The sequence below is a fragment of the Xenopus tropicalis genome, chromosome 5, assembly GCF_000004195.4.
Source record: "Xenopus tropicalis strain Nigerian chromosome 5, UCB_Xtro_10.0, whole genome shotgun sequence".
Lineage (NCBI taxonomy): Eukaryota > Metazoa > Chordata > Amphibia > Anura > Pipidae > Xenopus > Xenopus tropicalis.
This window is the reverse complement of record NC_030681.2, coordinates 37,964,674-37,991,606: the sequence shown is the minus strand read 5'-3', so window position 1 is coordinate 37,991,606 and position 26,933 is coordinate 37,964,674. Positions and strand designations below refer to the sequence as shown.

The window sequence follows — 26,933 nt, the reverse complement described above, 5'->3', positions numbered from 1 at the left end:
GTCCTGGCCTAACCGAATCCAAGTCCAAGTCCTAATTAGCATAAATTAGCATGTGCTAATTAACATTCGGAAAGGGTAAAATGGTCAGGTGAAATTTATTTATTTATTTATTTTAACCCCTTCCGATCCTGATTACCATATGTTGATTCGGTTCGGGATTCGGCCGAACCCAAAAAAGTGGGTTCGGTGCATCCCTAGTTTGATTATTTCACAAAAACTACTGGTACTATTCAGTGGCTTTGATAATGTGCCCTGGTGTAAAATTTGTGTTTTTTCCAATCTTTGGCGCCATCAAACTTAAAACACCAAATTTGTTACCAGCATCTTAATCTACCCCAGAATGAATACTTTCATGGGAAAACATGTTTTTTTCAAAATGCATCAGTTTAAAGAGCTTCTCCAGCAGAATCCTGCATTGAAATCTGTTTTTAAAACAGAGTTTTTTATAGTTAATTTTGAAATTTCACATGGGGCTAGCCATATTCATAATTTCTCAGGGTGCCACAGCCATGTGGCCTGTCCTTTGATAAACTTCAGTCACACTTTACTGCTGAGCTGCAAGTTGGAGTGATGTATCCATCCCCCCAGTAGCCGATCAGGTGAACAATGGGAAGGGAGCAAGATAGCAGCTCCCAGTAGGTATCAGAATAGTAAGAAATACAGGTCCAGCTTGGGACTCCTCGAGTTACGTAGGAGAAACAATAGTTTATCTGAAAGGAGCACTGGTTCCTTCTGAAAGCTCTGAATCAGGCACAATGCACTGAGATGGCGCATACACACCAATATTACAACTAAAACAAAATACATTTGTTGGTTCGGGAATAAAATTTTAAATGGTAGAGTGAATTATTTGCTATGTAGGGTTTTACATATGAGCTGTTTTATTATATCTTTAGGATTAAAGATGGACAAATCATTATGCTTGCACTAGGTGTACCTGAAATCTTTCTCTTTTTGTTTGCAGACGTCGCAGATGATTATATTCATATTTCGGCTGCCCTAACGTGTAGGTGAAGAGGAGAACACTCAAGTTAGAAAGTAAGCCATAGTTTGCAGCCTTAGGGAAAGGAATGTTTGAGTAGGAAGTTATTTGGAATACTTCCCGTTTGTTATGTGGAAATGATCCATTTTGCTAAGGCTGGGGGCAATGAGAAATCAGATATCAGGCAGCCAACTGAAGAGCACAAAGTAAAATAACCAGCCAACTGGATCGTACTCCTGAATAGAGCATGCCCCTTAGTGCTCATTTAGCAGCATGTGTGCCCCCCAGGGTTGCTGTCTGCACAGAGCATTTAATAAAAAAAAAAAACTGGTGCAGTTATTTTTTGTTCCTTGCGTGGGGCATTGTGCAGGGCCCTTATATATCGTTTCCTGCCCTATTGGAGCGTGCAGGATCAGGTCCCTATTAATTCATACATATTAGGGGCAGTTTTTCAACAGGAGCCAATGCAGGGCTTCTACACATGAGGGTTTTCATGCCGAATGTTGTTCTCATCTGCGATCAGCAGTTCAGCATGATGCCTTGGGTACAGGAACAATAGAAAACAATGGGCTCTGGTAACTTAAACATTCCCGTGTGGTAAAAACACCTAAAAAGCAACAACATTGGAATGCATATGCAAATACTCCTGTGTAAGAGCCCTAACGTTTTAATTTGTTTTTGTTGTGTAGATACCTGGAGGAAACCCACCAAGACAGTTTACACTCACACAGACATTTGTGCAGCATATGCAGAGTATGTCTGTGAGAGGGTTCATCTTTAGTAGGGTCAGTGGTGGAGCAGTTAGTGAGAAGATGTGTTTAAACTGGGCCTTGACTGGCACTGCTGAATGGAGCAAGAGGGGAGGACAAGTCTGTAGCTTTTTATTAAAAGCAGTTATTCTAGGAATTTGCAATTGATCATGCATTTAAGAGGCAATGTAGAACCAGTAATTTCTTAAATGTATGCCCAGTGCAAAAAAAGTTAATTTTGGAAATAAAAAAACTAGTGCTCACTATCATTATTGATCTTTCAAAGCAAAAAGTCTTTAGACATTATATAGAGTGCAGCATCAACCACAACCACACCTGGACAGACCGATGCAGTCCCCGAAAAAAAAAATATGAAACTGAAATATGAAAAATCATCTGGTCAGACTGTTTAAATGTTTCATGTTAAAAGTCTGAAACTTGGTTTGCGCTGTGGTTTGATCAGACTAAATTAAAACTATCTACAGAGACTCCCTCATGCTAAAATAAATATGAGTGTATATTTTGGCAGTAGTGCAAGTATATTAATATGAAATGAGATGCAAACGGCCAGAACAATTTTCCAGCATGAAATTTCCTCAGTTTTTAGAGACTTGTGTAACATTAGTGTTTATAGCCATAGACAGCTTCATTTCATTAGAGTGCAGTCGGAGTGACCTTTCCCTTTTCCCAGTTTTGGATGTGTACAGCCTTGTGTTCAACAAATAAAGGCTCTGGCACACGAGGGAGATTCCCTTGTTGCGGGCGACTAATCTCCCCGATATGACATCCCACCGGCAAAAAATGTAAATCGCCGGTGTGATGGCATATGCGCACAAATCATAAATAACATATATATGCATGTATATGTGTGTGTGTATATATATACTTCCCTCAATTGCCTCTTGAATAGGCCTCATTGGCAGGACACTTTTCCACAAGGGAATGCAAGGCCTGTAATCATATCCTCCGAATCGTCAGAAAATGCCCTTTGAAATCATTTTGTGGGTTTAAAAAAGTCCAATATATTAGAAAATCGGTGCACTCCTCCATATTTTTTTTTTTTTTTTACTGTTGAGTAAGCCTACTGCATCTTTCCTGTATCTGGTATATCTGCAGTTAAGAGAAATCAGGCATTGGTTAAGGTCTTGGTATCTGTTCCTCCATTACATGCAGAGCAATTGTTCTGAATGATTTTTGATGTTCAAATAAAGTCATTTACTTTAATTTTGGGAGATGGCGTGAGCAGATGAGAGAGGCCACATAGCTCCCTCAGCTCCACTCATTCAGGCAAACACAAACAAATATATCTGTGGTAAATGCCTGCCGCTGTATTCACACTATTACGCTTAGTGGTCAATCGCTGTTTGATAATGGGAAGACTTTAAACACCCCATGTGCCAAAAACTGTATGTATGGCCAAGCAATGATAAATAAGTACAGTTGGTCAAGCAGGTGCATGCAGCAGAGTATAGTGTTAAGCATGCATCCATAGTTTATGTGTGAAGCATTTGTTTGCTTATAAAATTAGTTACTGCTTTGGTTTCTGGCACACCTTCCGGTGTTGAGGGTTAATGGATGAGCCCTGTGAAATAGAACAGTGTTTTCGATCTAGAGTTGCATGCATTTATTCAGTGTTTCTGGTTGTGTGTTTATATTTGTTTGAAAAACTTTCTAAGTAATATTTTTGATACTATTTTTCAGGTACTTGCTAAAGTTGGCCGAGTTGTTTGAAAAGCTTCGGGTGAGCTATATTTGTCCAACGAGTTTTTACGCTATCTCCAATTCTAAATCTCTTTTCCTGAAATGCACCTTCACAAGGTAGAGGAACTGTGTGGGTACTCACGGTTACATTCACTACAACAAACCTGCCAAGCTGGGTCTCACACTCTCACTTATTTTTGTGCCTGTATATGTAACCTTTTACAAAACCTTAGCAATAATCACTTATATTTTTCAAGTATTTCTCTGCAATTGTACGACTGCTGTTCCCATATGAGCCGGTTTCAGCTCAAAAACAACTGACATTGCAAACTATATCCTACTACTGACATTTAGCTTGTCAGCCTGGCAGAGCGCTATGGTTTAGGTGTCGGTTTGGCAGCAAAAGGCCCTAGTATCAGATTGACCTGATAGGATGCACCACTATAGTTTTGTTCTGCAGCCTTTGACTTTACTGGAAGGCTTACAGTCAGTGATGCCATTACAGGATTCTAAATATATAGGCACACTTCCCCTCCCATTTCCAACATACTGGGCTAAATATGCTCGTTACCAGTTTATCAGTTTACTAAGTAGGGCTTGATTGGCTGTGTAGGAGGTCCTTCTGGTATTAGCCCGCTCATGGTGAATCCAATCACTTTTCCCCTTGTTGGTTCCATTTTTTTCTTTAAAAAAATGCAACTATTGGGTGAACTTTCTAGACTGCTTTTTACAGCCATCCTACTTTAATTTCTCAGTCATCCTTAGGTAGACTTAGATTGCAGCTGTGCAGTAGAGTTGGTGCTCACTGCAGGGATATCTCCCATCACTTATACGTAAAAGTTTATTAAGTAATATTAAGCCACACCCCTAAACCCATGCCTCTTCCTCTGTCAGTAGCACAACAAGCCCCCACACACCTTAGGGACCCCATTACTTCTATTTCCAAATGCAAACAACTGGGAGTTTGGAGTGGTTTGAATGAGAGACTTTTATATGAATAGGAGATGACCTGAATAGAAATAGAAGTTATACAAAGTAACAATAAAACTGTAGCTTTACAGAGCAATAGTTTTTTGGCTGCTGGGGTCAGTTACCCCTATTTGAAAGCTACAAAGAGTTTGAAAAAGAAGGAAACTAATTCAGAAACAAATAAATAATCAGAAATAAATAATCAAGATAACTTAAAAAGTTGCTATGAATTGGCCATTCTATAACATACTAAACTTTAAATTAAAGGTGAAACCACCCCGATAATGAATTCATTTTGAAAAGGGTATACTGCCGTCTCAGTCAGATAACAATGTTAGAACACGTGTTACATTTGTAATACCAACAATGTTTGACCAGGCACCCTAGGGCCCTCCAAGGCTGGCATATGCAGCTGCAGTGCACAAATGACAGATACTGTGCACTTCCTTGATTGCCCCTGAAATATTAGCTTCATCCACTCCAAATAAGCATATGTTAATGCATAGAGATTGCAGTGAATGCTGTCTTACTTTTGCCATTTGTTTTTCTATTTTATGCTTTCTCAGAACTAGACCCCAATGTGATATGTAGAATATACGTCACCCGTCCCATAGTAAAAGTTGGAAGATACTGACCTAGACTTCATGGTCAAAGCCAGGAGCATACAGGGCTGCTCGCGATTTTGTCAGCGAATATTGTAGAGTAACACAGTTCTCATTGGATTAGGATTTTGGCCAATGGAAGCAACTAGTAATCACTTGAGTGATCCATAATGCTTCCCATTGATAATATTAGAATGTGATATGCAAAGATTTGGCTATTGGATCACTTTGATGTTTTAGCTGTAGGACCCCGTGTGCCATTAGCCTCATTAACTTAAAAAAATCCACTTTTTAAAATACTTTTATTGGGACAATTCATACTTTGGTTAAGGTCAGAATACTGGCATTTACTTTGCTTGCAAACCCAAGAAAGCAGACAAACAGACAAAAAATGTTCCCTATAGTATGCAAATAACATAACATGCAATGCTGGATCTTTTGTGTGTTTCTGCACGTGTTATACAAGGTGTACACACTGCTTGTGTTTTACAAGTAATCACCACCCAAAGCTGCTGTTCCTGTTATTTACCAACTCTCATCATCTTGCCCTTTCAGTTCACAACTGGGTCGTGCAGTGAGGAGATTTACAGTTGTGAGATCTGTGCCAAAGGCTTTCAGTTAACGCATGCTCAATCGTCACCTCAAGTGTCATAGTCAAGTAAAAAGGCACCTGTGCACCTTCTGCGGGAAAGGCTTTAATGATGCTTTTGACCTATAAAGACACGTGAGGACTCGCACAGGTATGGACACATCAGTAGAACATGGTATTTCTTTGCTGCCCTCTAATGGTTGCTTTGGTGTATTGTAGATCAGTGCTATTTATACAGGTTATATTCTTTATGACTTTTCAATGGTTTAATTGAGAGTTGAGTTTCCAACTAAAATATTGTTATTCAGCCATTACATGAAATAGGCTTTCCTTTCCTTTCCTTTCTCAGATTCCAAATACAGGTATGGGATCTGTTATCTGTAAATCTGTTATGCAGAAAGCAGAGACTCTATTTTAATGAAATAATTTATTAAAAGTGACTTCTTTTTTCTCTGTAATAATTAAACTACCTTTTAAATGATCCCAACTAATTGATACAATTCATGCTTATTTGTGGCAAACAATTCTATTAAGTTTAATGTTTAAATTATATTTTTAGCACACTTAAGGTAAAGAGATCCAAATTAAAGAAAGACCCCTTATCCGGTAAACTCCAGGTCCCAAGCATTTGGGATAACCGGTCCCATACCTCTATCAGGAAGTGCATTAAAGCATTTTAAAATTAGAGCCCTCAGGAGTAATCGGCAGTTTTGTTGCTGGTGGAGCCAGAGACTCATTGTACTATATTAATATCTAGAAATAAATAGTTAAATGGTCAGCCATTAATGAGTTACCTGAGCTTTGGAAATTACTGCTGAATATCCAGGAAGTGCAAACTTTGCTCTCCGTTATCAGCTGCCTGCTGCAGCTCTAGGTGTGTATAAGGGCCGTGGCAGACGGGGAGATTAGTCGCCTGCCTGTAAATCGGCGGTGGGATGGCATATGCGGCGTCGCGATTGCCGATTACATTCAAGCCAGTGGGATGGAATATCGAGGAGATTAGTCGCCTGTGACAAGGTGGATTTGTCGTGGCAAGGGGGGGCAGGGTATGTATTATATAGGGTGTACCAGCACCCACTAATTACCTGGTGAGAGTATTTAGTGTTTATTTTGTTTACTGGTAACAGCTATGAACAACAGATTTTTAGAATCCAAGGAAGAATCTCATAAAGGCCTTTGTCATGCCAGGAGATTGGTACATGTTTCTTGTAGTTGCCACCCCTGGTAATTTGGTAAATTAAAGACAAAAAACATACCTGGCATCTTGTTGAAATTAGAAGGGTTCAAAATACAGTGAAATAGTGCAAGAGAAACAGTTACTATTTGCTACTTAAAAAAGTTCAGCAGCACAAAGATGCCAAATTTGAGGCGAAATGCAAGGGCAAGGAAACCCAAATTAACCAATATTTTGCCAATATTTTTTGGGGGGAGGGAGTTTTCTGAAGGAGTGCTGCATAACCATTTCCAGTCACCCTTCAGCATACATAGACTTAAGCCTGCACATTTTCAGATTTCCCACTACTGTGCAGATGCAAGTCTAAAACTGGAAAAGTGAAGAAAAATCACAAAAAAATAATCTGATATAGAAGTTACTGGGGCCAGAGCAATTTTTTCTTAGTTGATTGAAAGAGATCAGGGCTAGATTAGACACTTGCACCCAATAAATGTAGGTTTCCTTGTCCTTTAGTAAGAAAAAGGTGGCTCTTCTACACTCAGGGTTACTGATAGGAATTTTGGGGACCCAAACATCAACCTGATCTTCACAATCCATCCCCCTCATCCTCCAAAGCTCTGTGCTAAACCAGCTAAACCCCACCCCTTATGTAGGAAGCCCAGTCCTTTCTGTGGCCCATATGCACACCCTGCTGGTACATGCCTACCCACGGGCTTAAACCTTTTATTGTGGCAAAACATAATTTTAGAAAACTTTTGCAAACGGAATATTTTCTAATTGTTTATAATTGCTCAAGGGTTTGAATACTATTGCAAGGCACCTTAGATGTTCCATAATTCCACTCTCATAAATGGTTGAATTGGCACACGGTTACCCATGTGAGCAGTAACGCCACGTCAAGGCTTCAACTCTTGTTACTGTCCATTCACACACCTATTCCAGCAAATGGCTCACCCTATCATTTGCTGCAATAGTTCCCTATCTGGTCCAGCACCTAGTGACAAACTGTCATGGGACCTTTCCTCTTCAGTAATGACTGAAAGGAACAATTAGCTAACTATCCATACATACATATTTAATTGGCTTTCACTCACACAGATCTTAGCTAATTTTATTTTGTTGGAGCAAATCACCTGGTTATCATAGGTGTAATGAGGGTTAAATCCCCACTGCTTGGCTAACCATATGATTTGCTGCAATGATTCCCTATACGGTCCCTATTTAGGTGTTCAGACGCATACACTCACTCACACACACATTGGCTATTTTTACTGTGTTGGAGCCAATCACGTTGGCAGCAGAGCATAGGTGGGGTTTATACCTCCGCTGCTTGGCTAACCATATAATCTGCAGCAATACTTCCCTAACCAGTAATGATTTTAGAATATTAATACTAAGGAATCGCTGATGATGGCCCTATTTATGCTGTTGATAAATAAATTACTAAAAAGTGGGGGTAAAGTAGCAGGCAGCATTTTGGTTAATCAAGCTCTGCCTGGTTTTCTCTAAATCTAAGTTTCCCTGTATTTTATGCCTAATATGGCCTGAGATATTTGGGCTTATTTTTACAGTGCCCTATTGTCACATTCACACACATCCCACAAAACCATACATCAGTCATACATTTTGAGACAAAACACACTGTAAGCAATTGGTATAAAAAAAACGTTGTTGTAATAGTATCTAATCCTAGTTACATATGTAGCCCATCGCTGGCTTAAAAAAGCCAGAACTGAACCGCTGCTATTTAAATTAATTTTAGAAACCGATTTATTTACTTGTTTTAATTCTAATGGTAACTATAGGTCTCATCTGCACTGACTTAATTACTTATTAGTAGGGATGCACCGAACCCACTTTTTTAGGTTCGGCCAAACCCACCCTAACGAATTCTGCTTAATCCCAAACCGAATCCTAATTAGTACATGCTAATTAGGATCGGAAGGGGGATAAAATTTGCCTAGATGATCCAGAGGAAGGCAAAAAACCCCCGTCTGAAGCAATCTTTAATTTGCTTCAGAAGGGGGGAAAAATTCCTTCCTGACTCCAAAATGGCAATCGGTACAATCCCTGGATCAATGGGGTACTAAATATACTAATAGCAGTAGCCTTGTACAGTAAGTACATTTCTACAACCTGGGCGTATGAGCTGGTTCAGTATTGGCATACGTTTGGTAAAGTACCAGGATATAAAAATATCCTGACACTGGTTACTGGTTTCGTTGAATGGGAGAACAGTAAGGCTGTATATAAACACACAGGCATTTGGGGGTGCTTCTAAGCCAGTCTCACCTGTAGTGCAGTCAGCAGCTCCTGCGCTGTTAATGCAAGCTCTGTAAATATGCTGAACTGCCGCCATCTGCTCTCAATATTATATATATATGGCTATGGGCTGTGCTGCAAGTAAAATGGCCCTAGAAGCACCTAGAAATGCTAGCGGATAATACTGAAGAAATGTATCTCAGTGTTCCCCTATTCAAGAAATGGGTGAGCATTTCAAATGACTAAACTGGTACACACACAAGCAGGCATACACACACACACAAGCACGCATACACACACACACAAGCACGCATACACACACAGCACGCATACACACACACGCATACACACAGCACGCACACACACACACGCATACACACAACAAACATACTCTCATACATAAAACATATATAAAGAACACACAGCACACATACAACCCATACACACAACAAACTTACTCTCATACATAAAACACACATATAAAGAACACACACACAAGCATGCATACACACACACACAAGCACGCATACACACACACACAAGCAGGCATACACACACAAGCATGCATACACACACACACAAGCACGCATACACACACACACACAAGCACGCATACACACACAGCACGCATACACACACACGCATACACACAGCACGCACACACACACACGCATACACACAACAAACATACTCTCATACATAAAACATATATAAAGAACACACACAGAGCATGCATACACCCATACACACACATACACGCATACACCCATACACACACATACACCCATACACACACAGCAGGCATACACCCATACACATACACCCATACACACACAGCACGCATACACCCATACACACACAACATGCACAACAAACATATTCTGAAGTTTGAAATTTGTGGCAGTGGTGAAATTTTATGGGGCCCAAGCACCCCCCATTGATATACAGTATCTAGTAGAATTAAGTCTAAAAACAACTGGACTTTTCTGAGTTTTTCTTGAAAACGTTTCACCACTCATCCGAGTGGCTTCTTCAGTTCAAATGACTGGTAGGGAATTCCCCGGTATTTAAACTCTTGATGGTAGTAGAGTCACAGACATCCAATCACAATGGTTCCATTGAACTTGTTCAGTTAGGTGTTAGCTGAAACTGACAGGTGTAAGAAGGTATGATCCAATCACAATGGTACCAAGATTCTCATTGATGAAGGTGTTAATCCTTCAAAGTACATGACTGGAAGTGTGAACTGTTGTGAAACTGCCGGGGTAAGGATGTCAACGCGCCATTGTATGTTGGTGACAAGCGGTGTCTCAGGCCCCCTCCTCTGTTCAGGGATGGTTTTTCCAGGTTGGCATAAATGGCCTCTTTCACACCTCTTTCAAACCATCTGTCCTCTCGGTCCAAAATATGCACGTTACTGTCCTCAAAAGAGTGACCTTTTTCTTTGAGGTGTAGATAGACTGCTGAGTCTTGTCCTGAGGAGTTCGCCCGCCTATGTTGGGCCATTCTCTTACAGAGAGGTTGTTTTGTCTCCCCAATGTATAAGTCTGAGCACTCTTCACTACACTGGACAGCATAGACCACATTACTTTTCATGTGCTTGGGTGTTGGGTCTTTCGGGTGCACCAGCTTTTGTCTCAGGGTGTTGCTGGGTTTGAAAAACACAGGAATGCGATGTTTGTTGAAAATTCGCCTAAGTTTTTCCGATGTTCCAGCAACATATGGGATGACTATGTTGTTTCGCCTGCTGTGTTCCTCCCTTCTGTTTGTAGGTCTGGTCTTTCTGTTGGTCTTTGATCAAAGACCCAACACCCAAGCACATGAAAAGTAATGTGGTCTATGCTGTCCAGTGTAGTGAAGAGTGCTCAGACTTATACATTGGGGAGACAAAACAACCTCTCTGTAAGAGAATGGCCCAACATAGGCGGGCGAACTCCTCAGGACAAGACTCGGCAGTCTATCTACACCTCAAAGAAAAAGGTCACTCTTTTGAGGACAGTAACGTGCATATTTTGGACCGAGAGGACAGATGGTTTGAAAGAGGTGTGAAAGAGGCCATTTATGCCAACCTGGAAAAACCATCCCTGAACAGAGGAGGGGGCCTGAGACACCGCTTGTCACCAACATACAATGGCGCGTTGACATCCTTACCCCGGCAGTTTCACAACAGTTCACACTTCCAGTCATGTACTTTGAAGGATTAACACCTTCATCAATGAGAATCTTGGTACCATTGTGATTGGATCATACCTTCTTACACCTGTCAGTTTCAGCTAACACCTAACTGAACAAGTTCAATGGAACCATTGTGATTGGATGTCTGTGACTCTACTACCATCAAGAGTTTAAATACCGGGGAATTCCCTACCAGTCATTTGAACTGAAGAAGCCGCTCGGATGAGTGGTGAAACGTTTTCAAGAAAAACTCAGAAAAGTCCAGTTGTTTTTAGACTTAATTCTACTAGATACTGTATATCATGACCTGGATGAATGAGAATCTTCATAGACACCCCCCATTGAGATTTTGTGTGCATCTTGGGCCACCCGCCACACCCCTATGTGGGGCCGCCTGTAGAGGAAGTAGTCCTGGGCCCCCCGCGGCCTTGGGTCTTCTTCTTCTATAGTTACGCCACTGGTATGGGCACTGGTTAGAAAAGGGGGTTAATCATGGCTAAAGGAATAAATTAGTAATGGATTATAACTGTGGGGCAGTGGTGTTACTCTATGGGACCAAGCACCCCGCAATGAGATTTTTATCATGCATCACGGGCCACCCACCACACCCCTATGCTGGTCCCCATATAGAGGAAGTAGGCCTGGGCCCCCCGCGGCCGTGGGTCTTCTTCCTCTATAGTTACACCCCTGGTTAGGGAAGGGGTTAATCATGGCTAAGGGAATAAATTAGTAATTGATTATGAAGAAGACGACAGAACTTTGGGATGTGGGACAGTGGTGTAACTTTATGGGACCAAGCACCCCGCAGTAAGATTTTTTTCGTGCATCACGGGCCACCCACCACACCCCTATGCTGGTCCCCATATAGAGGAAGTAGTCCTGGGCCCCCCGCGGCCGTGGGTCTTCTTCCTCTATAGTTACACCCCTGTTTAGGGAAGGGGTTAATCATGGCTAAGGGAATAAGTGGGTGATCACAGATTTGTGTGTGGGGCATTGGTTAGTAAGGGTTAATCATAGGTAATGGAATAGGAGGGAGACAGAACTTTGGGATGTGGGACAGTGGTGTAACTTTATGGGACCAAGCACCCCGCAGTGAGATTTTTTTCATGTATCACGGGCCACCCACCACACCCCTATACTGGTCCCCATATAGAGGAAGTAGTCCTGGGCCCCCCGTGGCCGTGGGTCTTCTTCCTCTATAGTTACACCCCTGGTTAGGAAAGGGATTAATCATGGCTAAGGGAATAAATTAGTAATTGATTATGAAGAAGACGACAGAACTTTGGGATGTGGGACAGTGGTGTAACTTGATGGGACCAAGCACCCCGCAGTGAGATTTTTTTCGTGCATCATGGGCCACCCACCACACCCCTATACAGGTCCCCATATAGAGGAAGTAGTCCTGGGCCCCCCGCGGCCGTGGGTCTTCTTCCTCTATAGTTACACCCCTGTTTAGGGAAGGGGTTAATCATGGCTAAGGGAATAAGTGGGTGATCACAGATTTGTGTGTGGGGCATTGGTTAGTAAGGGTTAATCATAGGTAATGGAATAGGAGGGAGACAGAACTTTGGGATGTGGGACAGTGGTGTAACTTTATGGGACCAAGCACCCCGCAGTGAGATTTTTTTCATGTATCACGGGCCACCCACCACACCCCTATACTGGTCCCCATATAGACGAAGTAGTCCTGGGCCCCCCGCGGCCGTGGGTCTTCTTCCTCTATAGTTACACCCCTGGTTAGGAAAGGGATTAATCATGGTTAAGGGAATAAATTAGTAATTGATTATGAAGAAGACGACAGAACTTTGGGATGTGGGACAGTGGTGTAACTTGATGGGACCAAGCACCCCGCAGTGAGATTTTTTTCGTGCATCATGGGCCACCCACCACACCCCTATACTGGTCCCCATATAGAGGAAGTAGTCCTGGCCCCCCCGCGGCCGTGGGTCTTCTTCCTCTATAGTTACACCCCTGTTTAGGGAAGGGGTTAATCATGGCTAAGGGAATAAGTGGGTGATCACAGATTTGTGTGTGGGGCATTGGTTAGTAAGGGTTAATCATAGGTAATGGAATAGGAGGGAGACAGAACTTTGGGATGTGGGACAGTGGTGTAACTTTATGGGACCAAGCACCCCGCAGTGAGATTTTTTTCATGTATCACGGGCCACCCACCACACCCCTATACTGGTCCCCATATAGAGGAAGTAGTCCTGGGCCCCCCGCGGCCGTGGGTCTTCTTCCTCTATAGTTACACCCCTGGTTAGGAAAGGGATTAATCATGGCTAAGGGAATAAATTAGTAATTGATTATGAAGAAGACGACAGAACTTTGGGATGTGGGACAGTGGTGTAACTTTATGGGACCAAGCACCCCGCAGTGAGATTTTTTTCATGTATCACGGGCCACCCACCACACCCCTATACTGGTCCCCATATAGACGAAGTAGTCCTGGGCCCCCCGCGGCCGTGGGTCTTCTTCCTCTATAGTTACACCCCTGGTTAGGGAAAGGGTTAATCATGGCTAAGGGAATAAATTAGTAATTGATTATGAAGAAGACGACAGAACTTTGGGATGTGGGACAGTGGTGTAACTGTATGGGACCAAGCACCCCGCAGTGAGATTTTTTTTGTGTATCACGGGCCACCCACCACACCCCTATGCTGGTCCCCATATAGAGGAAGTAGTCCTGTGCCCCCCGCGGCCGTGGGTCTTCTTCCTCTATAGTTACACCCCTGGTTAGGGAAGGGGTTAATCATGGCTAAGGGAATAAGTGGGTGATCACAGATTTGTGTGTGGGGCATTGGTTAGTAAGGGTTAATCATAGGTAATGGAATAGGAGGGAGACAGAACTTTGGGATGTGGGACAGTGGTGTAACTTTATGGGACCAAGCACCCCGCAGTGAGATTTTTTTCATGTATCACGGGCCACCCACCACACCCCTATACTGGTCCCCATATAGAGGAAGTAGTCCTGGGCCCCCCGCGGCCTAGGTCTTCTTCCTCTATAGTTACACCCCTGGTTAGGAAAGGGATTAATCATGGCTAAGGGAATAAATTAGTAATTGATTATGAAGAAGACGACAGAACTTTGGGATGTGGGACAGTGGTGTAACTTGATGGGACCAAGCACCCCGCAGTGAGATTTTTTTCATGTAACACGGGCCACCCACCACACCCCTATACTGGTCCCCATATAGACGAAGTAGTCCTGGGCCCCCCGCGGCTGTGGGTCTTCTTCCTCTATAGTTACACCCCTGGTTAGGGAAAGGGTTAATCATGGCTAAGGGAATAAATTAGTTATTGATTATGAAGAAGACGACAGAACTTTGGGATGTGGGACAGTGGTGTAACTTTATGGGACCAAGCACCCCGCAGTGAGATTTTTTTTCGTGCATCACGGGCCACCCGCCACACCCCTATGCTGGTCCCCATATAGAGGAAGTAGTCCTGGGCCCCCCGCGGCCATGGGTCTTCTTCCTCTATAGTTACATCCCTGGTTAGGGAAGGGGTTAATCATGTCTAAGGGAATAAGTGGGTGATCACAAATTTGTGTGTGGGGCATTGGTTAGTAAGGGTTAGTCATAGGTAATGGAATAGGAGGGAGACAGAACTTTGGGATGTGGGACAGTGGTGTAACTTTATGGGACCAAGCACCCCGCAGTGAGATTTTTTTCATGTATCACGGGCCACCCACCACACCCCTATACTGGTCCCCATATAGACGAAGTAGTCCTGGGCCCCCCGCGGCCGTGGGTCTTCTTCCTCTATAGTTACACCCCTGGTTAGGAAAGGGATTAATCATGGTTAAGGGAATAAATTAGTAATTGATTATTAAGAAGACGACAGAACTTTGGGATGTGGGACAGTGGTGTAACTTGATGGGACCAAGCACCCCGCAGTGAGATTTTTTTCATGTATCACGGGCCACCCACCACACCCCTATACTGGTCCCCATATAGACGAAGTAGTCCTGGGCCCCCCGCGGCCGTGGGTCTTCTTCCTCTATAGTTACACCCCTGGTTAGGAAAGGGATTAATCATGGTTAAGGGAATAAATTAGTAATTGATTATGAAGAAGACGACAGAACTTTGGGATGTGGGACAGTGGTGTAACTTGATGGGACCAAGCACCCCGCAGTGAGATTTTTTTTTTGTGTATCACGGGCCACCCACCACACCCCTATGCTGGTCCCCATATAGAGGAAGTAGTCCTGGGCCCCCCGCGGCCGTGGGTCTTCTTCCTCTATAGTTACACCCCTGGTTAGGGAAGGGGTTAATCATGGCTAAGGGAATAAGTGGGTGATCACAGATTTGTGTGTGGGGCATTGGTTAGTAAGGGTTAATCATAGGTAATGGAATAGGAGGGAGACAGAACTTTGGGATGTGGGACAGTGGTGTAACTTTATGGGACCAAGCACCCCGCAGTGAGATTTTTTTCATGTATCACGGGCCACCCACCACACCCCTATACTGGTCCCCATATAGAGGAAGTAGTCCTGGGCCCCCCGCGGCCGTGGCTCTTCTTCCTCTATAGTTACACCCCTGGTTAGGAAAGGGATTAACCATGGCTAAGGGAATAAATTAGTTATTGATTATGAAGAAGACGACAGAACTTTGGGATGTGGGACAGTGGTGTAACTTTATGGGACCAATCACCCCGCAGTGAGATTTTTTTCATGTATCACGGGCCACCCACCACACCCCTATACTGGTCCCCATATAGAGGAAGTAGTCCTGGGCCCCCCGCGGCTGTGGGTCTTCTTCCTCTATAGTTACACCCCTGGTTAGGGAAAGGGTTAATCATGGCTAAGGGAATAAATTAGTTATTGATTATGAAGAAGACGACAGAACTTTGGGATGTGGGACAGTGGTGTAACTTTATGGGACCAAGCACCCCGCAGTGAGATTTTTTTTGTGCATCACGGGCCACCCGCCACACCCCTATGCTGGTCCCCATATAGAGGAAGTAGTCCTGGGCCCCCCGCGGCCGTGGGTCTTCTTCCTCTATAGTTACATCCCTGGTTAGGGAAGGGATTAATCATGGTTAAGGGAATAAATTAGTAATTGATTATGAAGAAGACGACAGAACTTTGGGATGTGGGACAGTGGTGTAACTTGATGGGACCAAGCACCCCGCAGTGAGATTTTTTTCATGTATCACGGGCCACCCACCACACCCCTATACTGGTCCCCATATAGACGAAGTAGTCCTGGGCCCCCCGCGGCCGTGGGTCTTCTTCCTCTATAGTTACACCCCTGTTTAGGGAAGGGGTTAATCATGGCTAAGGGAATAAGTGGGTGATCACAGATTTGTGTGTGGGGCATTGGTTAGTAAGGGTTAATCATAGGTAATGGAATAGGAGGGAGACAGAACTTTGGGATGTGGGACAGTGGTGTAACTTTATGGGACCAAGCACCCCGCAGTGAGATTTTTTTTTCATGTATCACGGGCCACCCACCACACCCCTATACTGGTCCCCATATAGAGGAAGTAGTCCTGGGCCCCCCGCGGCCGTGGGTCTTCTTCCTCTATAGTTACACCCCTGGTTAGGAAAGGGATTAATCATGGCTAAGGGAATAAATTAGTAATTGATTATGAAGAAGACGACAGAACTTTGGGATGTGGGACAGTGGTGTAACTTTATGGGACCAAGCACCCCGCAGTGAGATTTTTTTTCGTGCATCACGGGCCACCCACCACACCCCTATGCTGGTCCCCATATAGAGGAAGTAGTCCTGGGCCCCCCGCGGCCATGGGTCTTCTTCCTCTATAGTTACATCCCTGGTTAGGGAAGGGGTTAATCATGTCTAAGGGAATAAGTGGGTGATCACAAATTTGTGTGTGGGGCATTGGTTAGTAAGGGTTAATCATAGGTAATGGAATAGGAGGGAGACAGAACTTTGGGATGTGGGACAGTGGTGTAACTTTATGGGACCAAGCACCCCGCAGTGAGATTTTTTTCATGTATCACGGGCCACCCACCACACCCCTATACTGGTCCCCATATAGACGAAGTAGTCCTGGGCCCCCCGCGGCCGTGGGTCTTCTTCCTCTATAGTTACACCCCTGGTTAGGAAAGGGATTAATCATGGTTAAGGGAATAAATTAGTAATTGATTATGAAGAAGATGACAGAACTTTGGGATGTGGGACAGTGGTGTAACTTGATGGGACCAAGCACCCCGCAGTGAGATTTTTTTCATGTATCACGGGCCACCCACCACACCCCTATACTGGTCCCCATATAGACGAAGTAGTCCTGGGCCCCCCGCGGCCGTGGGTCTTCTTCCTCTATAGTTACACCCCTGGTTAGGAAAGGGATTAATCATGGTTAAGGGAATAAATTAGTAATTGATTATGAAGAAGACGACAGAACTTTGGGATGTGGGACAGTGGTGTAACTTGATGGGACCAAGCACCCCGCAGTGAGATTTTTTTCGTGCATCACGGGCCACCCACCACACCCCTATACTGGTCCCCATATAGAGGAAGTAGTCCTGGGCCCCCCGCGGCCGTGGGTCTTCTTCCTCTATAGTTACACCCCTGTTTAGGGAAGGGGTTAATCATGGCTAAGGGAATAAGTGGGTGATCACAGATTTGTGTGTGGGGCATTGGTTAGTAAGGGTTAATCATAGGTAATGGAATAGGAGGGAGACAGAACTTTGGGATGTGGGACAGTGGTGTAACTTTATGGGACCAAGCACCCCGCAGTGAGATTTTTTTCATGTATCACGGGCCACCCACCACACCCCTATACTGGTCCCCATATAGAGGAAGTAGTCCTGGGCCCCCCGCGGCCGTGGGTCTTCTTCCTCTATAGTTACACCCCTGGTTAGGAAAGGGATTAATCATGGCTAAGGGAATAAATTAGTAATTGATTATGAAGAAGACGACAGAACTTTGGGATGTGGGACAGTGGTGTAACTTGATGGGACCAAGCACCCCGCAGTGAGATTTTTTTTTGTGTATCACGGGCCACCCACCACACCCCTATACTGGTCCCCATATAGACGAAGTAGTCCTGGGCCCCCCGCGGCCGTGGGTCTTCTTCCTCTATAGTTACAGCCCTGGTTAGGGAAGGGGTTAATCATGGCTAAGGGAATAAGTGGTGATCACAGATTTGTGTGGGGCATTGGTTAGTAAGGGTTAATCATAGGTAATGGAATAGGAGGGAGACAGAACTTTGGGATGTGGGACAGTGGTGTAACTTGATGGGACCAAGCACCCCGCAGTGAGATTTTTTTCGTGCATCATGGGCCACCCACCACACCCCTATACTGGTCCCCATATAGAGGAAGTAGTCCTGGGCCCCCCGCGGCCGTGGGTCTTCTTCCTCTATAGTTACACCCCTGTTTAGGGAAGGGGTTAATCATGGCTAAGGGAATAAGTGGGTGATCACAGATTTGTGTGTGGGGCATTGGTTAGTAAGGGTTAATCATAGGTAATGGAATAGGAGGGAGACAGAACTTTGGGATGTGGGACAGTGGTGTAACTTTATGGGACCAAGCACCCCGCAGTGAGATTTTTTTCAAGTATCACGGGCCACCCACCACACCCCTATACTGGTCCCCATATAGACGAGTAGTCCTGGGCCCCCCGCGGCCGTGGGTCTTCTTCCTCTATAGTTACACCCCTGGTTAGGGAAAGGGTTAATCATGGCTAAGGGAATAAATTAGTAATTGATTATGAAGAAGACGACAGAACTTTGGGATGTGGGACAGTGGTGTAACTTTATGGGACCAAGCACCCCGCAGTGAGATTTTTTTTTTGTGTATCACGGGCCACCCACCACACCCCTATGCTGGTCCCCATATAGAGGAAGTAGTCCTGGGCCCCCCGCGGCCGTGGGTCTTCTTCCTCTATAGTTACACCCCTGGTTAGGGAAGGGGTTAATCATGGCTAAGGGAATAAGTGGGTGATCACAAATTTGTGTGTGGGGCATTGGTTAGTAAGGGTTAATCATAGGTAATGGAATAGGAGGGAGACAGAACTTTGGGATGTGGGACAGTGGTGTAACTTTATGGGACCAAGCACCCCGCAGTGAGATTTTTTTCATGTATCACGGGCCACCCACCACACCCCTATACTGGTCCCCATATAGACGAAGTAGTCCTGGGCCCCCCGCGGCCGTGGGTCTTCTTCCTCTATAGTTACACCCCTGGTTAGGAAAGGGATTAATCATGGTTAAGGGAATAAATTAGTAATTGATTATGAAGAAGACGACAGAACTTTGGGATGTGGGACAGTGGTGTAACTTGATGGGACCAAGCACCCCGCAGTGAGATTTTTTCATGTATCACGGGCCACCCACCACACCCCTATACTGGTCCCCATATAGACGAAGTAGTCCTGGGCCCCCCGCGGCCGTGGGTCTTCTTCCTCTATAGTTACACCCCTGGTTAGGAAAGGGATTAATCATGGTTAAGGGAATAAATTAGTAATTGATTATGAAGAAGACGACAGAACTTTGGGATGTGGGACAGTGGTGTAACTTGATGGGACCAAGCACCCCGCAGTGAGATTTTTTCGTGCATCATGGGCCACCCACCACACCCCTATACTGGTCCCCATATAGAGGAAGTAGTCCTGGGCCCCCCGCGGCCGTGGGTCTTCTTCCTCTATAGTTACACCCCTGGTTAGGGAAGGGGTTAATCATGTCTAAGGGAATAAGTGGGTGATCACAGAATTTGTGTGTGGGGCATTGGTTAGTAAGGGTTAATCATAGGTAATGGAATAGGAGGGAGACAGAACTTTGGGATGTGGGACAGTGGTGTAACTTTATGGGACCAAGCACCCCGCAGTGAGATTTTTTTCATGTATCACGGGCCACCCACCACACCCCTATACTGGTCCCCATATAGACGAAGTAGTCCTGGGCCCCCCGCGGCCGTGGGTCTTCTTCCTCTATAGTTACACCCCTGGTTAGGAAAGGGATTAATCATGGTTAAGGGAATAAATTAGTAATTGATTATGAAGAAGAAGACAGAACTTTGGGATGTGGGATAGTGGTGTAACTTGATGGGACCAAGCACCCCGCAGTGAGATTTTTTTCATGTATCACGGGCCACCCACCACACCCCTATACTGGTCCCCATATAGACGAAGTAGTCCTGGGCCCCCCGCGGCCGTGGGTCTTCTTCCTCTATAGTTACACCCCTGGTTAGGAAAGGGATTAATCATGGTTAAGGGAATAAATTAGTAATTGATTATGAAGAAGACGACAGAACTTTGGGATGTGGGACAGTGGTGTAACTTGATGGGACCAAGCACCCCGCAGTGAGATTTTTTTCGTGCATCATGGGCCACCCACCACACCCCTATACTGGTCCCCATATAGAGGAAGTAGTCCTGGGCCCCCCGCGGCCGTGGGTCTTCTTCCTCTATAGTTACACCCCTGTTTAGGGAAGGGGTTAATCATGGCTAAGGGAATAAGTGGGTGATCACAGATTTGTGTGTGGGGCATTGGTTAGTAAGGGTTAATCATAGGTAATGGAATAGGAGGGAGACAGAACTTTGGGATGTGGGACAGTGGTGTAACTTTATGGGACCAAGCACCCCGCAGTGAGATTTTTTTCATGTATCACGGGCCACCCACCACACCCCTATACTGGTCCCCATATAGACGAAGTAGTCCTGGGCCCCCCGCGGCCGTGGGTCTTCTTCCTCTATACTTACACCCCTGGTTAGGGAAAGGGTTAATCATGGCTAAGGGAATAAATTAGTAATTGATTATGAAGAAGACGACAGAACTTTGGGATGTGGGACAGTGGTGTAACTTTATGGGACCAAGCACCCCGCAGTGAGATTTTTTTTTTGTGTATCACGGCCACCCACCACACCCCTATGCTGGTCCCCATATAGAGGAAGTAGTCCTGGGCCCCCCGCGGCCGTGGGTCTTCTTCCTCTATAGTTACACCCCTGGTTAGGGAAGGGGTTAATCATGGCTAAGGGAATAAGTGGGTGATCACAGATTTGTGTGTGGGGCATTGGTTAGTAAGGGTTAATCATAGGTAATGGAATAGGAGGGAGACAGAACTTTGGGATGTGGGACAGTGGTGTAACTTGATGGGACCAAGCACCCCGCAGTGAGATTTTTTTCGTGCATCATGGGCCACCCACCACACCCCTATGCTGGTCCCCATATAGAGGAAGTAGTCCTGGGCCCCCCGCGGCCGTGGGTCTTCTTCCTCTATAGTTACACCCCTGTTTAGGGAAGGGGTTAATCATGTCTAAGGGAATAAGTGGGTGATCACAGATTTGTGTGTGGGGTATTGGTTAGTAAGGGTTAATTATAGGTAATAGGTTGGATGTGGGGCAGTGGTGTATATTTATGGACCACCCTCCATACCCCTATGTGGGCCCCCCTTTGTAGAGGAAGTAGACCACTGGCCCCCCGCAGCCATGGGGGTCTGCTTCCTCCATAGCCATGCCACTGGTGTGGCCCATTGGTTAGTATTGGTTTAATCGTGGGTAAGGGAATAAGAGGGTGATCCAACTTTTGCATGTGGGGCAATGTTTAGGAAGAGGGCACCCTGCAATAAGATTTTGCTTGCATTGCAGTTCATCCGTGACCCTTCATGTTGACCCCCTGAAGGAAGTAGACCTGGGCCCCCCGCGGCCACAAGGTCTCCTTCCTTTATAATTACACCACTGGGGTGGGGAACTGGTTAGGAAAGGGGTTAATCATAGGAACGGAAACAAGAGAGACACAAGTTTGGGGTGAGTGGGGCAGTGATTAGGAAGGGGGAAATCATGGTGAAAAGGTGAGAGACAGAAGTTAGGGGTGGGTGGGAGCAAGGCTATCTTTATAAGATTTATACTCACCATAGCTCAGACTCCTAAATGATCTTACCTTTCTTTTTCTATCCTTTAGAAGTTACAGTTAGAGATCCCGTGTGGTGCTGGCATCAATGGTAGAACCAGCTGACATTCACAGGAGATGGTTTAGCGTTGGTATAGCAGGTGGATTGGTGGTTCTGGGGTGCAACGTGCCATAGATGGTACAATGTTATGGGCCTCAGGTTGTTACAGGCAGTAGCTAATGATGTTATCCCACATTATAATAGAGGTGATGCCTTACTCCTGCCAATTCCAGCTGGGATCCACATAGGAGAAATTTTTCCAGTTGGTTTCCTCATTGGAACACTGAGGGGAGAATGCTGGCTGGTATTCATGAAGGTCGTCTGCTGATGGCTATGAACAAGTTAAAAAAAGTGCTTAACCTTTTATACAGCGTTGTATAGTTTCATTTCCATTGCTAATGTTTTTAGGGCTGTGACACAAGGGGAGATTATTCGCTGCGCCACAAACCTTCCTTGTCGCGGGCGACTTACCTCCCCACAATGCCATCCCACCGGCTAGAATGTAAATCTCCGGTGGGATGGCATACACGGTGCCGCGATTTGCCGAAGTTGCTTTTAGAGGAAACTTCGGCGACTTCGGCAAATCGCGTACACTACGTATGCCATTACTGGCGATTTACATTCTAGCTGGTGGGATTACATTGCGGGGAGAATAGTCGCCTGCATCAAGGAAGATTTGTTGCGTGGCGACTAACCTCCCCGTGTGTCACAGCCCTTAACGTAGATTCATTATGATTAATTATGCCCCTTAGCCTTCTGAAATACCGATCATATATACCGGCATATGTGTAAAATCTTTATAGAGAAAGCAGCCTTTTAGCTTCACAGAGAAGAATACACTCCCTTCTTCTGTTATAGGGATATGGGAATCAAACTAATGAATAATGCGGTCACTTAGGGATTGTTAACTGCAAGGAAGAAAATGGCTAAGCCAGTTGTCTGGTGTTATTATGGAGCTGACCTACCCTCTATCCCAATAACAGCAGGGATCCTAAGCCACTGGGACAAACTCTTTGTCTTAACACTACCAGCTCCTATCACTGGTAAATATAAACAGCAGTAAATTATCGGGAGGCCCAACTTGATGGCTAAATTTGGATCAAAATGTATGATTGATGTTCCACCTGGACATCACTTGAACAATGGAAGAGTAACTGTTACAACCACGTTTTCATATATCGATAACAAAGGAGAAGAACTCAAGAGTAAAAAAGGAGTAGTAGCGCCCCGGCAGGATATTACTAGATTATTCATTGGTTCAGCGCACAAATTTACCATTCCTGGCTGGAAAGGAGGCGTCAATCTTCGGTTTTCCAGATCTTCCCAGTTTATTGTGCTGTAGAAAGCATGCTCCCTGATGTTCCCATTCAGTCCAAGCCGCTGAGTCTCATCATTCTCCAAAAGCTAAAGAGAAAAATAGTCCTTTATTTAAATATTGCAGATATTATGCTGGGTACCGCCTCCCACAAATAGGGGTAATAAGAATAACAAAAAGGAAGACTTTCTCTTTATATCTTAAAAATCCTTTATAGAAACAGTTCTATTGTGTTTTTGACAAGAAGGACTTGACTCAGTCATACATGTAACCATCAAGAACTACATCTTCTCATACAAACTACCAGTATTTTAATGCTTACAGAACTAAACTCCTTCTCAAAAATACTCCTGCTGGGTATACAGGTATCCCTGTAGGGGCTCAGGTGGGTGCATAGGCTGTACAGACTCTTTCTTAGACATTTCTGTACTGCGTATGCGCCCAGCTGGAACCAGTGCAGATGTTACCTGGAAAATCTGAAAAAGATGGTGAATATTTTAAAGAAGGAGGGCCAACATGTAGCAAAAGGATAAAACAAATTTGGACCCTGTAGACATTTTCTCTTACTTTGTCCGTTTAAAAAGTTTGCACCAGGGACACCTTTCATTCCTTCTTCTCCCAGTTTTCTATACACCTCTTCCCCAATATCGCTCAAATACCTTATCAAATGTTAATGTTTGGTTTCCTTTTTCCTGTTAATTGTTATCAATCACTTTTACTGTTACTTCAGGGTTAATAACCAATAAAAATAAAGTTATATAAAAGGTCATCATTACAGTAATATGAAATATATATGTGCAGACCTTTTGAGTTAAAAATGGGACACAAATGGGACCTCTGATACTTATGTATACCACAGCTATATACAATATTAAATACACTGCAATTCCCTTATGTATTCCTCTATTTAACTGCTGATATTTACCTTTGGCAGGAGGTCCAGCATTTCTTCGCTCATATATTGTGGGTAATTAGGTGTTCTCATTTTAATCATAAATCGTTGCCTAAAAAGGCTGCCTGAATGTGGAAAAGGCAATTCTCCTGTGGCCATTTCATACATTGTAGCCCCAAATGACCACCAATCCGCTCCTGCGTTATATTCTTCGCTCGATAGAATCTTTAAAGAAAATAATAAAAACAACTTAATTGGCTACTTATATTTGTGACTTTAATATGAAAACAAGGGTAGATTGGCATTTTTCTCCATAGGATTGCTGTTAACTGCTTCTCATTACTGTCAATAGGAATCACACTGCTGCTTATGGTATAGCGAGGCAATTCTTGCAAATAACCTGGCATGCCTTTTTGCTCTAACACTGGAACAACTGAGATATGACAGGAAGATACTGGTCTCTCCTCCCTACCACATAACTTTTCCTCCATCTCAATAATAGAATGTTAGGAAAGCTGTGTGACCCCTGTGTCAGAAAGACTTTTGGTACCCATTAGGTTAGAAGGCATTTATTTTGCTCAGTAACAAGTGCTAGATAGCGCAAGAATTCCCAGAAAGAATGGGGTGAGGCTAAACTCATAATTTGCTTCAGCTCTCTTAATGCATTTGCCAAACTGTTGACATAGGTTTAGGCACTTTGAACATCAAGTTTTAAACAGCCCAAGATTGCAGCACCAATGTGCCTTAAATTACCCCTAATAGAATTTAAGTATCTAAATGACCCGTCATTGCATTGTGCCAGCACTTGTTAGATGATGGTTTCCCATGGCAGTGGGATCATCTAAGATGCTAATGCTATTCTATAGATTTTTTTTATACAAACCTTTCATCCTTATGTATGTATGTATGTATGTATGTATGTATGTATGTATGTATGTATGTATATATATATATATATATATATATATATATATATATATACACTAGGTATATATTGTAAATATTAAAAACAAATTATGTCACCTCTGGTGCCCGGTATCCAGGGGTTCCTGCTAAGCCGCTCGTCTTCTTCTTGCCAATGAGGCCAACTTCAGCAATGCCAAAGTCGCAGATCTTAATATGGCCATCTTTATCTATCAGTATGTTGTCCGGCTTCAGATCACTGTAGGCGGAATATTAGGAACAATTTGCAATCGGATAAATGTACATAGAGTTTTGGGAAGGAAGGTAAGGATTTTCTAAGACGTTAAAGGATGGTAAAGGGCTACTTTAGAGTGTCTTTATAATCACATATTCTTAAGGTCACTGTCTTAGTGGTGGCAGGTAATTTATTATGTATTGCTGAGGAATACAGGAGATTATTTGTGGGAACTCTTGTCAGCTATGTAAAGGAAATAGAAATATTGCGCAGGGCTTCTTTGGCTCTTTTGAAACTTTGCAATGAGCTAAAAATTAACCACAAAAGAAGGTGGCAATCCAAAAGATCTTAACAGCTCTTGGTTATGGATCCCACAAAATGCTCTGTGCCACAGCAAGAAATTTAGAGTGTAGCAGTGATGAACTCTGTCATAGGAACCTTTGGTTTCCTGGATCTGCCCTTAGGCCAATGGCGTATGGGGAAATATCATGCAGTATGAAAAGCTGCAACAAGCTTCCTAAAAACTCCAGATTAGTAGCTGCTACCTGCATCTGGCTAGAAAAAGACTTGGAACATTTTATTGCCCACTTTTTCATATGCAGGCAGGGAGGACAAAATGCTGAAAATAAATGTACATAGAATAATAATCATTCTAACCCTGCAGGTGCAACTGTAGTATTGTGCATATATGCAATACTGAGCAAATTTAAGTGCAATTGCATCAGTATTTGCCTGTGTTTTGTTATCTGCCAGTAAGTGAGAAATTAAGTGGGCAACAAAATCCACCGTGTGCCACTGCCCTTATAGATTTCTTTGAGGGCGTAATAGAACATTCTACACTTTAGCAATAAAACTTTATTATAGTTGACAGGTCGCTGCTTCTAATCCCGTCAGTATGACATAGGCCTTATGTGTATAACTGAATGACTGTATGTGTATAACTGAATGACTATATTTAATAAACTGACATCTCAAAGCATGTTACAAGACCGATCTGCTCACAGTGAGTGGAATCATGATAACAGTGACTAGTTTAGTTTAAAGAACACATTAAAGGTGTAACACAACATATTGAGATTTTACTGACCGATGAATGATTCCCTTGGAATGCAGGAACTGGAGGGCAACCACCATCTCAGCTGTGTAGAACCTTTCCAAAAAAGAAAATAATCATCATTCCTATATCTCATCAATTTCTCATCTCTCTTAATAACAGAAAAATGCACTAATTTGTGTATCCATTGGTGTATAGAGCACAAGGGCAAAAACTTATTTCACTTATTAAAGGGGCAGTATATCCCCTTGTTCAACATGACTGCAGGTTGTGCTTGTGGGGAACTTACTTTTTGTCTATTGTCTAACGAAAAGTTCTGTGGTTCTTATTATTTATTGAGCGGAACAGGGCAAACATGTTTGGCCCTTGCAAGGAAGAAGTAAAACTCAACCCCCCTTTTTTTACCCCAATATATATTGGTAACCCTATCTTAGCCCAAACTACATTTTCCGGCTAGTGATGGTAGAACA

The 26,933-nt window shown here is 43.9% G+C and overlaps 2 pseudogenes across 1 annotated transcript in view; both read left to right on the top strand.

Moving 5' to 3' along the window:
- The window catches only part of LOC100497923, a 108,880-nt pseudogene that overhangs the window by 30,091 nt on the left and 51,856 nt on the right, over positions 1–26,933 (top strand). The window lies entirely within an intron of this gene.
- LOC116410845 overlaps positions 1,049–26,933 on the top strand; it is a 32,729-nt pseudogene continuing 6,844 nt past the window's right edge.